The sequence below is a fragment of the Schistocerca gregaria genome, chromosome 5, assembly GCF_023897955.1.
Source record: "Schistocerca gregaria isolate iqSchGreg1 chromosome 5, iqSchGreg1.2, whole genome shotgun sequence".
Classification (NCBI taxonomy): Eukaryota; Metazoa; Arthropoda; class Insecta; order Orthoptera; family Acrididae; genus Schistocerca; species Schistocerca gregaria.
Genome location: NC_064924.1, coordinates 250,631,401 through 250,646,712, shown reverse-complemented (window position 1 = coordinate 250,646,712; position 15,312 = coordinate 250,631,401). Strand labels below are relative to the sequence as shown.

Below are 15,312 nucleotides of genomic sequence, written 5' to 3'. Positions count from 1 at the left end.
AATTTCACGTAAAGAATACTTTTGAAGCACCATGTTGGTATTTGCGTACACTAATCGTATCTGAAATGTTATGGTTAGGGTCGCGTCAGATGAGCCATGTGGTGAGCTGTAGAGCTGATAACGCAAACATTCATTATACTTGTACGTGCTGCGAAAGACATTCAGCTTACCTCTTATTTAGTAGGAGTAAAAGAATGCTGGTTTTTTTTAACAATATGAGCTTAGCATCGCTGTAGGCTTGTTGTAAACGGCTTTATAATGAGCGCGTGGGACTATGTTGCGGAGCTATAACAGCCAACTGCTAATCCGACTCATGTTCGGGCCACATGGATGATCTTACTTCCCAAACTCTTTCTTTATATCCTCTTATACTCTCCCGTAAAGTGTTTTCTCAGTGCCTTTTGTAATAATAATTAACGTAAGACTTTGTGAGGTTTGTACTCTCACTAACACAAGGTCACGCATTGTGTGTCTTCTGTATTTGGCTACGTGCATGTCAACAGTCTCAGTAATTAGACTCCCCAGTTGTTTGTAATTTGGCTAACAATTTATTAATTCATGACAGATCGTTTAGCTATTTGTTTAACCCAATACAAAATTTTACCTTGTGCTTCTCATAGTCAGAATCTCACATTTTTTTATAATAGATTCAGCTGTGTACAAGGTGCTCACAGAGACGTGAGTGTTTCCTTGCAATGTAATGTACAAGGTAAGTTTGTCCTCTGCCAAGTATGCGAGATGCAGGATCGTCAGAGCACAGGCAAAATCCTTTGCCCATAATCTCAAGCCCAACAAAAAGGGTTATCAGTTTCAGGATATAATTCTATCTGTAAATTCTAGTTAAAGTTAATTGTTTTCAAAAAATAAGTTCAGTGCCGAGTTCGGGTCACATTAAGGTCTAAATTATATAAATTTAAATGATTTCCCTGTAAGAACAAATTAATTTCAGTACAATTCAGGGCACTAATTTACAAACATTATCATAAATACATATTTCAGGAAGTCACTTTCATTGTCGAAATTTTGAATACAAGCTCAACAAAGTACAGCTGATCCTTTCAAAGATGAAGCGCCTACTCTTTGAAATGTTTTTATCACAATCATCGGTCTTCTCTCATACGATATTGCAAGGATTTCGTCGACGAAGTTGTAACGTATATCAGGTTGTAGCTAGAACAGTACGCTCTAACAGCAGGGTAACAGATGTTATTGAAGGGCTCTATTGGTCCAGCATATGCTGCTCGTTCTGATGCGATTTTACTGTGGCCTGCAAATGGATTTCAGAAAACTTTTTTCCTCCTGGCAACAAATTCGGTGGAGACTAAAACCACTTTATGAAAATGAAGTCATCCCGAATTACTCCGTCTCGAAGGCTCCATAAAATGTGAAGTGAACGTTTTAAGTGCGGGTGTTTCGAAGGCAGTGGAGAGCCATTAACGTCAGGAAGAGATTGCATTTACAGTCGCAGAGCTTTATTGTGCGGACTTGTGGAAGTGACAGCAATTAGTTTTAAGGGTCAGCAAAGGGACAATTATTGCATGTGTGAGACTTATATCCGTGTCCACACTATCCAGACCTACCGAAGAACGCTTCTCTTTAAAAACAGAGCACACGTAAATCAGAAGCAGGTTAACTTCGAACAGTGAAAGTATGAAGTTTTGGTAGAATGTCTCATAAGAGGCCACCATTACCTTCCAGACAACTCTGAACCAAGGGGGATTAATACCACGAATCCTCTACTTTCTTGACTGTAGTTTGTTTTTAGGGTCACTATTTTTGCCTCCATAATGTCTCTCAGACATTCTACAAAAAATGAGCACCTGGTGTGATTACTCGTGTTTTAGTTTTCTGAAGCTACATTTTGTTCAAATGTTACCATCACCTTTAAAAACACAATTTATCATGAAAACGCCTAATTTACAACAATAATTATCAAACAATACTTCGGCTTCATGTTTCCTTTATTCACCGGCACTCAAATGCAACATTTGGGTGATTTTAGATTTAGATTACTTTGCCTTTATGTGCTAATATAGTTTGCAGTTCCTGTTACGTAACTGCCTTGAAATATTCATTTGAGCAGGATAAGCTGCATTTTTTCGCCGAAACTTCTGAAGTCTGGCAGAGTTAATATCGCAGTTACTCTTCTACATTCGTCTGTCAGGCCTGCAAGATGAGTGGTCTGCCAAGCGAGTGGATTTATTCTTATTTCACGACTAACATCAGTGACTGATTATGAGCTCTAGTACCCACAATTAAGCTACAAATTATTCTCCTGTTTCAATATTACGCAACAGAAACGAATAACGCCATCTGACTATTGCGAATTTACACAACTCTGATTGTTCACTACGCTCTGGTAATACCACATTTTCTTTCTTACCCAACGGCTTTGATCAACATGTGGCCTTCGCACTGAACATGAATGGCGCACACATTATAAATTCTGGATATCATGACTACACACTATTAGAATAACAAAGCCACCATTCTTTTTCTTTTCACTATCTTTTTTATTCCGATAAATTCTGTTATGATTCAAAGGTAACCTAAACAAACCATTACATTTTATACAACAATTACACATGAGAAACTCCACCCAGTGGGCATGGCTTTACATTGGTGATTCTCTATCTTATGGTCCCGTAATTATCTAACGCTACAGTGCACCTTCTGGATAGGATGGTGGATCTTTTGCTATATCTCACACTTCGACTCTCACACCCATCATCACGAAAATTTACTCCAGACCGAGCGGTACGAAAAGGAACATGCATAACCCATTGCCTCTGAACCTATCTTGCTACTCTCCCATTCAAACCACACATACTTAAATTACATGAAATACATCACACTGGCAACATAGAATACATCACAAAGAATAGTCTCAACGTTAGAATCACTTAGTTTTCAGCTTTCCACTTCAATTAGTATTCATCCCAGTTTCATACGACATTGCCCCATTTCGTGACGTTTCTTTCCTACTACGAACTCTGGAGGATATATGCACGCCTTCCTGTGCAATCCAAGCCAAGTGGCGTTGCTGGATAGACGGCTGATTCACCTTGCTTCTCTGTCAGAGTATTAGAGTTTGAATCTAGATTCACACGGAAACATAACACGCAAAGTAATATTAAGATCATATTCGTCACACACGCGAGTCCTCAACTGATACCTTGGACGAGTACTTCTCTTTATCCTTTGTCTCATACACAGATTGAGACTCACACAGTACTCACCACGTGGAAGTACTCGTCTCTGATTTCAAGTCCTGCACACGCCATTTCTTAAATATTTCAAACTTATAGCACATACACCCGTAATTCAGCTTAACTTTAGCACTCTGAAGTATTTCAACTTCGTACTAGCACTCGCAAGTATTTCAACTTTTTGCTACGCGTGGTTTCATTGTGACCTTTGGTCACTTCTGAAGATTACTACGATCCCCTTAATATTACCTGCCTGTCATTTAATTCTCCCCCCCCCCCAAAAGTTCCAGAAATAGAGAAATAATTATTCCAAACTACTCTTACGTTCCAGAAATAGAGAAATAATTATTCCAAACTACTCTTACGTATTTCACATGCATTCCATTCTCTCCACTCTTTTGTCTTTACGGAGCACACCTTAGACAGGTCTTACCAACACAAGATCCAGCGCCAGACTGCTGAAACATGGCCGTTCTTCAGGTCATCTTGCACCTCCGCAGAGGTGGGGGAGAACCATGCTACCGTATTGGTCAGTCACATTTCAGGCGCTCAGTTTTCAGGTAAATTTCATATCTTTGGTTCCACCATAGGTGACCAAAGGACCGTCTCAAAGACGATCATATGTTGCACATTCACTATCTGCGGTTAGCAGACGACCATACATTAATTCAATAAATAAATTCTCCTTCTTTCCTACACTGGTATCCGGCTTCGGTGTATTAAGTGAAATTGAGTTATTATTACAAAAAAATATGTTGTTGTGACAAGAATAACGAAGAATGTTGCACCTATTTTCAGTGTCGGTCGGTACTGTACCCTTTCAACGGAAAAACTAAATCAGAACAGCCAGAGGCAGATCTGAACTTTCGTCCTCCCGAACGCGAGTCAGTGTGCCAACCACTGTGGCACCGCGTTCGGTAGGCTTACCGCACATAGCTAGAAGAGGGACAAGATCTTTCCCATACTCTGTGTAGCGCAGGTTAGAATCCTGCCGTGGGCATCGATGTGTGTGATGTCCTTAGGTTAGCTAGGTTTAAGTAGTTCTAAGTTCTAGGGGACTGATGACCTCAGAAGTTAAGTCCCATAGTGCTCAGAGCCATTTCAACTTTCTTTTTTCTTTGCCTTTCGTTGAAGGCTGATGACTAGAGAAGAACTAAACCCATCACAAAGAATCACCGTCGCAGCTTGTTTCTCTCCCTCCCTCCCTCCCTCTCTCTCTATCTCTCTCTCTCTCTCTCTCTCTCTCTCTCTCTCTCTCCCATTTTTCCTTCTTCAAAAAGTGGCTCTGAGCACTATGGGACTTAACATCTATGGTCATCAGTCCTCTAGAACTTAGAACTACTTAAACCTAACTAACCTAAGGACAGCACACAACACCCAGTCATCACGAGGCAGAGAAAATCCCTGACCTCGCCGGGAATCGAACCCGGAACCCGAGCGCGTTTCCTTCTTCGAAACGATACTTTGAACCTCATGAACACTTCTCGTGTAGGTGAGCGGCAACTGCCAGTAATGTTTAAACCATGCACTACACGTTTCTTTTTACCAGTAATACATTTATCCAAGGAGCATTTTACAAGGACACGTCAGTTTAATACAAGGAAAAAGAACGTCATATACGCACAAAACTGTATTTCACACCAGTACAGAGACGTATAACATGTAATTTCTCGATTAAAGAAAAGTTGTCTTTTGATCAATTTTTCCTTGCTTTCCGTCTTCCATTCTCTCTCACTCAACTTTATCACTCCCATGAAACGCTATATGCTTCTAAGCAATATGGGACTTATCATCTACGGTCATTAGTTCCCTAGAGTTAGAACTATTTAAACCAAACTAACCTAAGGACATCACACACGTCCATGCCCGAGGCAGGATTTGAGCCTGCGATCGTAAGAGCAGCGCGGTTCCGGACTGAAGCGCCTAGAACGCTCGACCACAGCGGCCAGCTGAAACGCCATAATAATTTAAGAAACTCTTCTGTAAATTTTTGCGTTCTCATTGTGTCTACTATTTAGTGGCAGAGCATTTGCGGAGATTCTTTGATTATGGAACGCAGCATGATGCCAAATGTTTTCCTGCAGTTGACACCCCTCGCAGTTCGATGATATTCACCCTCAAGTAATGCGACAATGTAGCATCTCGATTATCAATAATGTATGTGGCTGTATGTCCGATCATCCTTACAGCTGAGGATAGAGGGGACACTATATGAAATTGTCGCAGTTGTTCTTGCGCGACCGAAGCTCTAGCGGCAGTGAAGACTCTAGTGGGTGGGTCCCGTCCGCAGCCAAGAAATCTGTCAGCGAGCCGGCCGGAGTTCCAAGAACGGCGGCCAGATTCCTGGGCCGTTGGGTCACGCGCGAGAGCGGAACCCGGTGGCCGACGAGTAAACACTTGAGCGGCATTGCGTGCCGCAGTGCACGCGTGTGCGTGCCCCCTTGATGGACTGCAGGACCCGCAGATTCGCACCGCGTGCAGCGAGAGCGGCGGCCGCCGTTTACAGGTCCTCGTCACACAGTGAAAAACTGCTGCGCTACACTTCACCGTGTAACTCACGCGGGTGTATTTCTGTGCCAGCACTTCAGCTATCCGTTCAAGAAATCTTGCCTCTTGGTGCATAAGTGTGCAAAGGGTATTGTTCTTCGGTCCTTCAACAAAGAATTTCACTACTGAGGTAATCGTAAAACAGCAGACATCATATTACTTTACGACAGCCAACAATTATAGTTAAGTATAAAAGTAGGCCTCAAACCCAGAAGAATTTTATTGACTATAGTTAAATAATTTACTACTATTCTTTGCCATTCACGTGCACTGCCCGGTCGGCGAGAGAGTATGATAACTACACTACTGGCCATTAAAATTGCTGCACCAAGAAGAAATGCAGGTGATAAACGGTTATTAATTGGACAAACATATTATACTAGAACTGACATGTGATTACATTTTCACGAAATTTGGGTGCATAGATCCTGAGAAATCAGTACCCAGAACAACCACCTCGGGCTGTAATAACGGCCTTAATACGCCTGGGCGTTGAGTCAAACAGAACTAGGATGGCGTGTACAGGTACAGATGACCATGCAGCTTCAACACGTTACCACGGTTCATCAACAGTAATAACTGGCGTATTGTGACGAGCCAGTTGCTCCGCCACCATTGACCAAACACTTTAAGTTAGTGAGAGATCTGGAGAATGTGCTGGCTAGGGCAGCAGTCGAACATTTTCTGTATCCAGAAAGGCCCGTACAGGACCTACAAGATGCGGTCGTGCGTTATCCTGCTACAATGTAGGGTTTCTCAGGGATCGAATGAACGGTAGAGCTACGGGTCGTAACACATCTGAAATGTAAAGTCCACTGTTCAAAGTGCTGTCAATGCGAACAAGAGGTGACTGAGATGTGTAACCAATGGCACCCCATACCATCCCGCAGAGTCATACGCCAGTATGGCGATGACGAATACATGCTTCCAATCTGCGTTCACCGTGATGTCGCCAAACACGGATGCGACCATCATGATGCTGTAAACAGAACCTAGATTCATCCGAAAAAATGACGTTTTGCCATTCGTGCACTCAGGTTCGTCGTTGAGTACACCGATGCAGGCGCTCCTGTCTGTGTCGCAGCGTCAAGGGTAACCGCAGCCATGGCCTCCGAGCTGATAGTCCACGCTGCTGCAAACGTCGTCGAACTGTTCGTGCAGATGGTTGTTGTCGTGCAGACGTCCCCACCTGTTGACTCTGGAATAGAGACGTGGCTACACGATCCGTTACAGCCATGCGGATAAGATGCCTGTCATTTCACCTACTAGTGATACGAGGCCGTTGGGATGTAGCACGGCGTTCCGTATTACACTCCTGAACCCACCGATTCCATATTCTGCTAACAGTCATTGGATCTCGACCAACGCGAGCAGCAATGTCGCGATACGATAAATCACAATCGCGATAGGCTACAATCCGACCTTTATCGAAGTCGTAAAGGTGATGGTACGCATTTCTTCTCCTTACACCAGCGAACGCCGGTCAATTGCTGTTTATGTATGAGAAATCGGTTGGAAACTTTGCTCATGTCAGCACGTTGTGGGTGTCGCCACCGGTGCCAACCTTGTGTGAATCTTCTGAAAAGCTAATCATTTGCATATCACAGCACCTTCTTCCTGTCGGTTAATTTTCGCGTCTGTAGCACGTCATCTTCGTGGTGTAACAATTTTAATGGGCAGTAGTGTACTTTTGACAGTGAAAGGAAAAATATTTCTTTTTCTCCAAAGTGCACATCGAGCTGTTGGAATTTCTATCCAACATAGAGCCTTGGTCTTTTCCAGTCAAAGGGAATAATATTTCTGTGAGCGGAGCTTGTGTAGTACGCTTTTCTGCCGCTAGACGTGCACTTCGCAACTTACTGCCGGTTCAGTGCCGCCCGTGCTGTCGACCTGGCAGTGATTGTTTTTGCTAGTGCTCTGGCTTCGTCTTTTATCAAGGCAAGTTTAAGTGAACAACGTGCGAAATTTTGTTTTCTACTAGATAAAATGTTGACGAAACTGTTTTAATGTTGAAAACAGCTTATTAAGATGACGCTATGGGGAAAGCTCAAATGTAGGAGTGTTTTGACCGATTTTGAAATGGTGGCATGTCGATTGATGACAAACCTCGTTCTGGACGTCTATAAGCTCCCCGAATCGACGAAAATATCGAAAAACTCGAGAGCTTGTGCTCACAGACCGTCGACAGGCAATTGATCAACTGTCAGAGATTATTGGGTTATCTCGGAGCAACGGGTTTCACCAAAAATACCATATTTCAGGCAGACAGGAGACTGGTTCTTCCAACATGACAACGCACTTGCACATACAGCCATCTCTGTTAGTTTTTGGCTAAAAATGGCGCTATTCCGCTGCCCCACGCACCTTACTCGCCTGACCTGGCTCAGCGCGACTGTCTTATTTCCACACCTGAAAATCGGCATAAAAGGACTTTTTCAACGTTGTCAAATCGACATGTGTCACGTGTGGACGAGTATTGTCCTGTTGAAAAATGTCACGATGATGATGTCACTTGTGAGGCAAGATGGTATCTGTTCTTTCTTACATCTCCGAAAGAACAGATACCATCATCATATATGTGTGGAACCAGGTCGGGCATCAATTCAGTTCCGCTGTCAATATCCTGGATATCAGGGACCATTTTACAACAGTTGTAGGTCAGTATGCCTCTAATGAGTGGGCTCATAATACAAGTTTTTCATAATTTTGACTTTATTTTGTGATCACTGCAATAACATCACATATCATCTCAATGCGTGAAGTTTCATTTCGATTCCTTCTCCCTTTCTGGGTGCCTCACCTGTTTTTGTCTGGCAGTAATTCAGGCGAATACAGGAAGTGAAACATTAATTCGATGTTGTTGTCTGCAAAATAACCAACTATTTGGCGTGCTGGGTGACAGGTGATGACATGTGGCAGTAAAATTGTTCTTAGATCCTCTAACGCAATGGTCGCGACATCTCCAGTGTAGCTCGCCACTGTGGCCGAGCGGCTTTAGGCGCATCAGCCCGAAACCGCGCTGTTGCTACGGTCGCAGGTTCGAATTCTGCCTCGGGCATGGGTGTGTGTGATGTCATTTGATTAGTTAGGTTTAAGTAGTTCTAAGTCTAGGGACTGACGACCTCAGATGTTAAGTCCCATAGTGGTTAGAGCCATTTGAACCATTTTTTTCTCCAGTGTAAACAAAACAACAAGCAACCTCATTCTTGGAAGTGCTTCGCAAACAGACCACTTCTGTTGCTTTTGGTTCACCTTGAAACACAGTCAATTGATTCATATTTCTTTCTCACTTCGTATGAATATATCCAATTTTATTCTCCTGTTACGGTGGTGCACATCAGGTTTGCATTTTCTCAGTCGACATTTTTGAGCATTTCCTCACATCTAATAAGACGAGCCTCTTTTTCGAACTTCGATCAATTGGTGTGGAATCCATCGGGAACAGATCATCTTCATAAGTGAATGCTCATGCAGTCTCCTCGATAAGCCAAAGCATGCTTCCTTCTCACGGTAAGTTACATTCTGATCTTCTCCAATCACATTTCACACAGCATCGGTGGTTTCTTTCTTTTTGTTTCTTTGAATATCTGACATTTGTTAACATTTGGGTAATTCATTGCTGGCGGAAGTACGACCGCAACGAAACCAATAGAAAACAGTAATTTCTGAAGGGGATTGATTACCTCCAGCTGAACAAAGCTATTCCAGGCCTTGATTTTGTCTTTAGGACAATTGTACGAAGTCGTCCAACAAAAAAGTTCATGGGAACTTTTCGTAGAACTGTTTTCGTATACGTTCGCTGAAAAGAAGTTACTCAGCTGATTTCTGAGCTTCCGTTGTTTTAACAATAACATATTGAAACACATCGTCCTCCCGCAACGATTTGTTTCAATAGTGCACAAGCACGGCCTTCGCCTTCTCTGCCTAGCTCGCTACTGCTTTTATCTCTGTGTAGCCACGCGTGTTATGTCTCGCGGAGCTCAAGTACTTTGACCTGTGAGAACCAGTGTGAGGCTTAGCGGCGTTTCAGCTAGCGAGAGCATAGACTGTCGGAAACGGCATCACTTTCGGCTAAGTTTGGGTATCGGAAGGACGCTGATTTGCTGTTTCATCACCTGCAGCGTGTACTTGGGTAAGATCGCCGTATTCTCTTAATCGTTGCGGGGGGGGGGGGGGGGGGGCAGATTATTTTATGCCCACCTCTTTAAAATATTTTAATCTAGTCAATTACTTCATATTTAAAAATTTTGAAAAAGTGATTATTGCTTTTAATGAATTCGTCAGCCAGATTTGATAGATTTTGTTTAAACTTAAGCAAAAATTTTAGTCTTACTTGTAGATCTCAATTTATACAAAAATATCTCATATTCAGTATTTTCAGCTTCAGGTCCTTACTTACACATCAGTAACTCTTTAAAAGTATGCTATGAGTAAACGTTAAGAACAGTTAACGAAATCTGCATTTTTTATTTTTTTTCCATGGTGGTCATAAAGTTACCCCAGCTTGGTAATACGTCATTGAAAATACACTGATATTGCTAAGACTCTGCTAAAAGATATTTTCAGGTTCTGGGCCCGACTTACACATAAGTACCTCTTTAAAAAGTATATTATTAATGTAAGTCTACAACAGTTAATGAATTTTGTTTTCTTTTTAACTTTTTTAGGCTGGGCATGAAGTACTCCACCCCTCTCGGTAACGCGCGTTATGAAAAATGCCTTGGTACTGCTAGGTTTAAACTATGTTTCCAATTGTGCTTCATTTAAGTTTTTGCAGGACGTATTATTTTAATTTATTGATTTTGCATTGTCGTTTCTCGTATCTCATGTTTTCTTAAACTGTAATGGATCACATTGTTCCTTTGTGTTAGGTTTGGGTACACGTGGATTAATACAGAGTGATTCAAAAAGAATACCACAACTTTAGGAATTTAAAACTCTGCAATGACAAAAGGCAGAGCTAAGCACTATCTGTCGGCGAATTAAGGGAGCTATAAAGTTTCATTTAGTTGTACATTTGTTCGCTTGAGGCGCTGTTGACTAGGCGTCAGCATCAGTTGATGCTAAGATGGCGACCGCTCAACAGAAAGCTTTTTGTGTTATTGAGTACGGCAGAAGTGAATCGACGACAGTTGTTGAGCATGCATTTCGAACGAAATATGGTGTTAAACCTGCTGATAGGTGGTGTATTAAACGTTGGTATAAACAGTTTACAGAGAATGGGTGTTTGCGCAAAGTGAAAAGTTCTGGACGGCCGAGAACGAGTGATGAAAATGTAGCCCTGATCTTACCCCCTGCGATTTTTTCTTATGGGGGTATGTTAAGGATATGGTGTTTCGGCCACCTCTCCCAGCCACCATTGATGATTTGAAAAGAGAAATAACAGCAGCTATCCAAACTGTTACGCCTGATATGCTACAGAGAGTGTGGAACGAGTTGGAGTATTGGGTTGATATTGCTCGAGTGTCTGAACTTGTTTTTGAGTGAAAAAAAAGCCTTTTTAAATACTCTTTGTAATGATGTATAACAGAAGGTTATATTATGTTTCTTTCATTAAATACACATTTTTAAAGTTGTGGTATTCTTTTTGAATCACCCTGTATATTCAAGTATGCTTCTTGCATCCTTGAACCCTATTGCAAATCAGATAGCCTTATCACAGAGTTCTTCCTGAAAAATGGACATAAATCATTTCAAAAAGTAGTTTCAAAATTTCTGTTGGGGATTGAAGTAAGTTACAAGAATATTTTTAAAGCAACAAAAATGACAAATCTCTCTGGGAATCGTCTGTAAAAGCTTAGAAGGAACTCTCGCCGTTGCTTTCTCAATTCAGTCGTGCTTCTTTCTTCATAGAATGGATGGGCATATGTGTGGCTGGCCAGGAACGTCGGATGAACAACAAAAGAAAGGATGGTGAAGTGTAACTACCCGTTGATGACGACGCTATTGAGGACGAGGCTACAGTTACAGATGGACCAGTATGGAGTAGGAATCGGTCCACATTTTTCAAAGGCTAACAAGCGTGAGGTTAAGTGATTCAGTGATGCTATGTCAAGCCTAAAACTGGATGAACAAGTGAGGATTTGTGCCCCGACTGGAAAACGTTGACTTATTTATTTCCTTACGTATCATGTATGCTACCTTATACTTTTCTTTATTGCTAACTCAGCCAGTAAACTAGGCTAGCTGTGCCTGACATAGCGTGCGCTCCACACCATGTGATTGCTCTGAAACATTTGGTACCGTTGCTGCAGGGTCCAGATGGGTTTCAGCATTCTATCGAAGGAAATGTTTATCGAAACGTCAGCACGACCTCGAGAAATAAAGGTTATTCTGCTTGTTGTTAGTAATTTTGAATTAGAACATATTATAATTTGCTAATGTATCCTAAGCTATGGGATAGATGATTTTTTTTTTTTTTTTTTTTTTTTTTTTTTTTTTTTTTTTAGCACTGCGTCTTTAGTAGGTAACGACCAAGACTTTTACAGTTGCGAGAGAGAGTGCAACAGCACAAAAGCAAGAAGAGAGTAAAAACGAAAGGACGAAAGGATGACGACAAAGGCGAGGCAGCTCCAATGTGGTAACGGTTGAGAATATCAAAGCCTTTGAAATCACCAGCAGCAAGAAAGTTTCATGCCACACAGCCACCTAAAACGATGAATAAAGCGAGTTGTCTTAATGTAAGTCTTTCAGGTTTGTGTAGTTCACTAAATAAAAAATAAACACTCCGTCTTCAGGCCACGAGTGGCCTACCGGGACCATCCGTCCGCCGTGTCATCCTCAGTGGAGGATGCGGATAGGAGGGACTTGGGGTCAGTACACCGCTTCCCCGGTCGTTATGATGGTATTCTTGACCGAAGCCGCTACTGTTCGGTCGAGTAGCTCCTCAATTGGCACCCTGAAAAATGGCAACAGCGCATGGCGGCCCGGATGGTCACCCATCCAAGTGCCGAACACGCCCGACAGCGCTTAACTTCGGTGATCTCACGGGAACCGGTGTATCCACTGCGGCAAGGCCATTGCCAGTTCACTAAATGCAAAATATATTTTTGTTTCTCATAGATAAGGAACTATTTTTTGCAATACCATAAAAACAGCAGAATTATGAAAAAATTCCAGTATAATAACAAAATAAAATTTTGTGGTACTTACATAAATATGTAGTGCAGTTGTCGGTTTTTGAATAAAATCCAGGAAAGCGATGCCAGAAAACACGTTATTGCTAGCGTAAAAATATATTTGAATTATGATTTAATATATATGCTTCATTCCCTAATTTTTGGTAAACGGCAACAGTTTCATTATTTTAGTACTTTAACATCATTTTGTTCCAGAACACCCATTGACCACCAATATAAACTTTTGATTCACAAAATCTAAGCTCAGAACTTACAAAATCCACGAAAATAGCGTTCACCGTTACGTGACGACCATCTTCTCCAGAGAGGATGTGCTCCCTCAACCATATTATGCGTAAGGTCTTACATCTACAAATTTTTGCAAGTGACTCGGAGGGCACTGTAAACACCTTAAAATACTCCTGTTGTCCCAGAAATCTATCAGAACTTGGTGGGAACCACCTCGATCGTTGTGTTTGCTGTCTCATTCTTCCAAGTGGAATGCCTAAGACAGCTTAGCTCTTTATACACGTGGAGAACCTATTACCACTTGTGTGATTAGCTTTCAGCTCCTTCAGTAGCTGAATGTACTGCAAACGCTGCTTACTAGGGTGTGGTACTATTGAAATACCATAGCTTTACCATATGAAAGACAGAGCACGAGATGCCTCCGGAAATAGGAAGGAAACGCTCTAGAGGAGTGAAAACTCATTAGTGTGGATATTTTCTGGAGTAGTCCCCGTACTGAGTGCCTACAGGAGGTCGCAGATACCCTAAGCAAGAGAGCTTATGGATGTTCCACACGGCTTAGTGAAGCGGTTTATTGAGGCCTGGGAACTTTACCACGATGGCAATTGGTTGGTATAACACGCTTATTGTAGCATCTAAATTTCCACACCACGGTGAAAACCCCACTGTCGGAAAAAGCTAAACAACAGAATGGCCAGGGGCTGATAGGAAAATGGTGTCTTAATTTTTTAGAGGGAAGAAGAATACGAATGCCAATTCTTGAAGATTATTAACAAAACCCAGGAAGCCAACCAGGTTGTTTCACGGTACGGAGTGGAAAGCAGATGATTAGTGAAGAAGGTGAAAGTGGCGAAAGAGATCAGAGGAACGATAAGATGAAAAGGCAGTTGGTGAGTAGGCACCCAAGCTGCAAGAAAACAAAGGAGCTGGAGAAGAGCTGGTCTACTGTAGGCTTGGGCAATGGGCAGCCACCCGGCCGTCACAAAGGCAGAGCACTGAAATATTTCGTCTGGAGTAAGTAAGTGTGCCTTGGCGGAATGTACTAGTACAATCTAGCATATGGAATGATGCAGTAAGAGAGAACTGGATAACAATTTCCAGTATTGAGATGGCGCTTCTTAAAAGTGGCAAAAATTTGTAGATTGCTCTAAACGTGCAAAAACGGAAAAAACCAGTCCTGCAATGTTCGGGAACAGTATTACTGGTGAACCCATTGGCACACATTTGTAGATTAAATACCTAGGCATAGCGTTGCAAACGACAAGAAAGGAACAAGCTCGTTGGTTCGACTGTAGGGAATGCGAAAGGTCGACTTTTTATTGGGAAAATAAATCTTTTGTGAAACAATAGTACAAATGTATCACAATACCAGTACTGAGAGCATAATGCAACAGTTGTCCAAATATAAGATGTATTTAATTTAAAAACAGCATGATAAGTGTAGGGGTTAGTTTTATATGTTTGAAAATACTTATTTGCTGTTTGCTTATTTTTCACTGTGCATTTTGGCATAATACTGTTAATAACTTAATAATGCGATGACCGCTGTGTGCATTCTGCAGCGCTGCTACCCACAATACTTAGAACATGTACATGACTATATGTTCATGACCATGCCTGCAAAAACGTACATCCAGTTCATATAAAACAACAGTCAGTCCCGGCTGAGAATTAAGTTCCATAAACGAACAATCTCTTCCGGAAGTAAAAAACAGCCCAGTGACAAAGCCATTTAACACGTCGCTGCCCGGACTGTGGAGGTCCCTATTTTCGAGAGCTGATTCCGGGTCTGTGGGAACTCTCTTCCGACTGTTGCTAATGTGAGCTCTGGCCTGCATAGCTGACACCCTCTGACTGCTGGCGAAGACAGACTCCTGGCAGACGATTACAAACTGCAGTCTGTAAAGAAATCCTGAACGCTTGACTCTGTCGATGATGAGCTCTGCTGAATTACCGATGAACTGTGTAACTCCCTGTGCTGCCAGTTACAAAGTCGCACGGCCTACTACAGTGAACCTGCAAGACTGGCTGGTGCTACAGGCTATAATGTGTGCGCCTCACTCGTTGACTCCACAATCGGGCTGCCGTTAACGCTGTGCACTATTGGTGTACGTAACGACGGTTGGTAATACAGTGCAGTCGGCGCTGGTGCCATCTGGGGACTGCCGCCACAGTCCTCAGCGCTCTTG

The 15,312-nt window shown here is 42.3% G+C and overlaps 1 protein-coding gene and 1 pseudogene across 1 annotated transcript in view; both read right to left on the bottom strand.

The window, feature by feature from the left end:
* Positions 1-15,312, bottom strand: part of LOC126272046 (thrombospondin type-1 domain-containing protein 4) — a 2,052,781-nt gene that overhangs the window by 89,020 nt on the left and 1,948,449 nt on the right. The window lies entirely within an intron of this gene.
* Positions 12,663-12,780, bottom strand: LOC126274400 (5S ribosomal RNA; annotated as a pseudogene).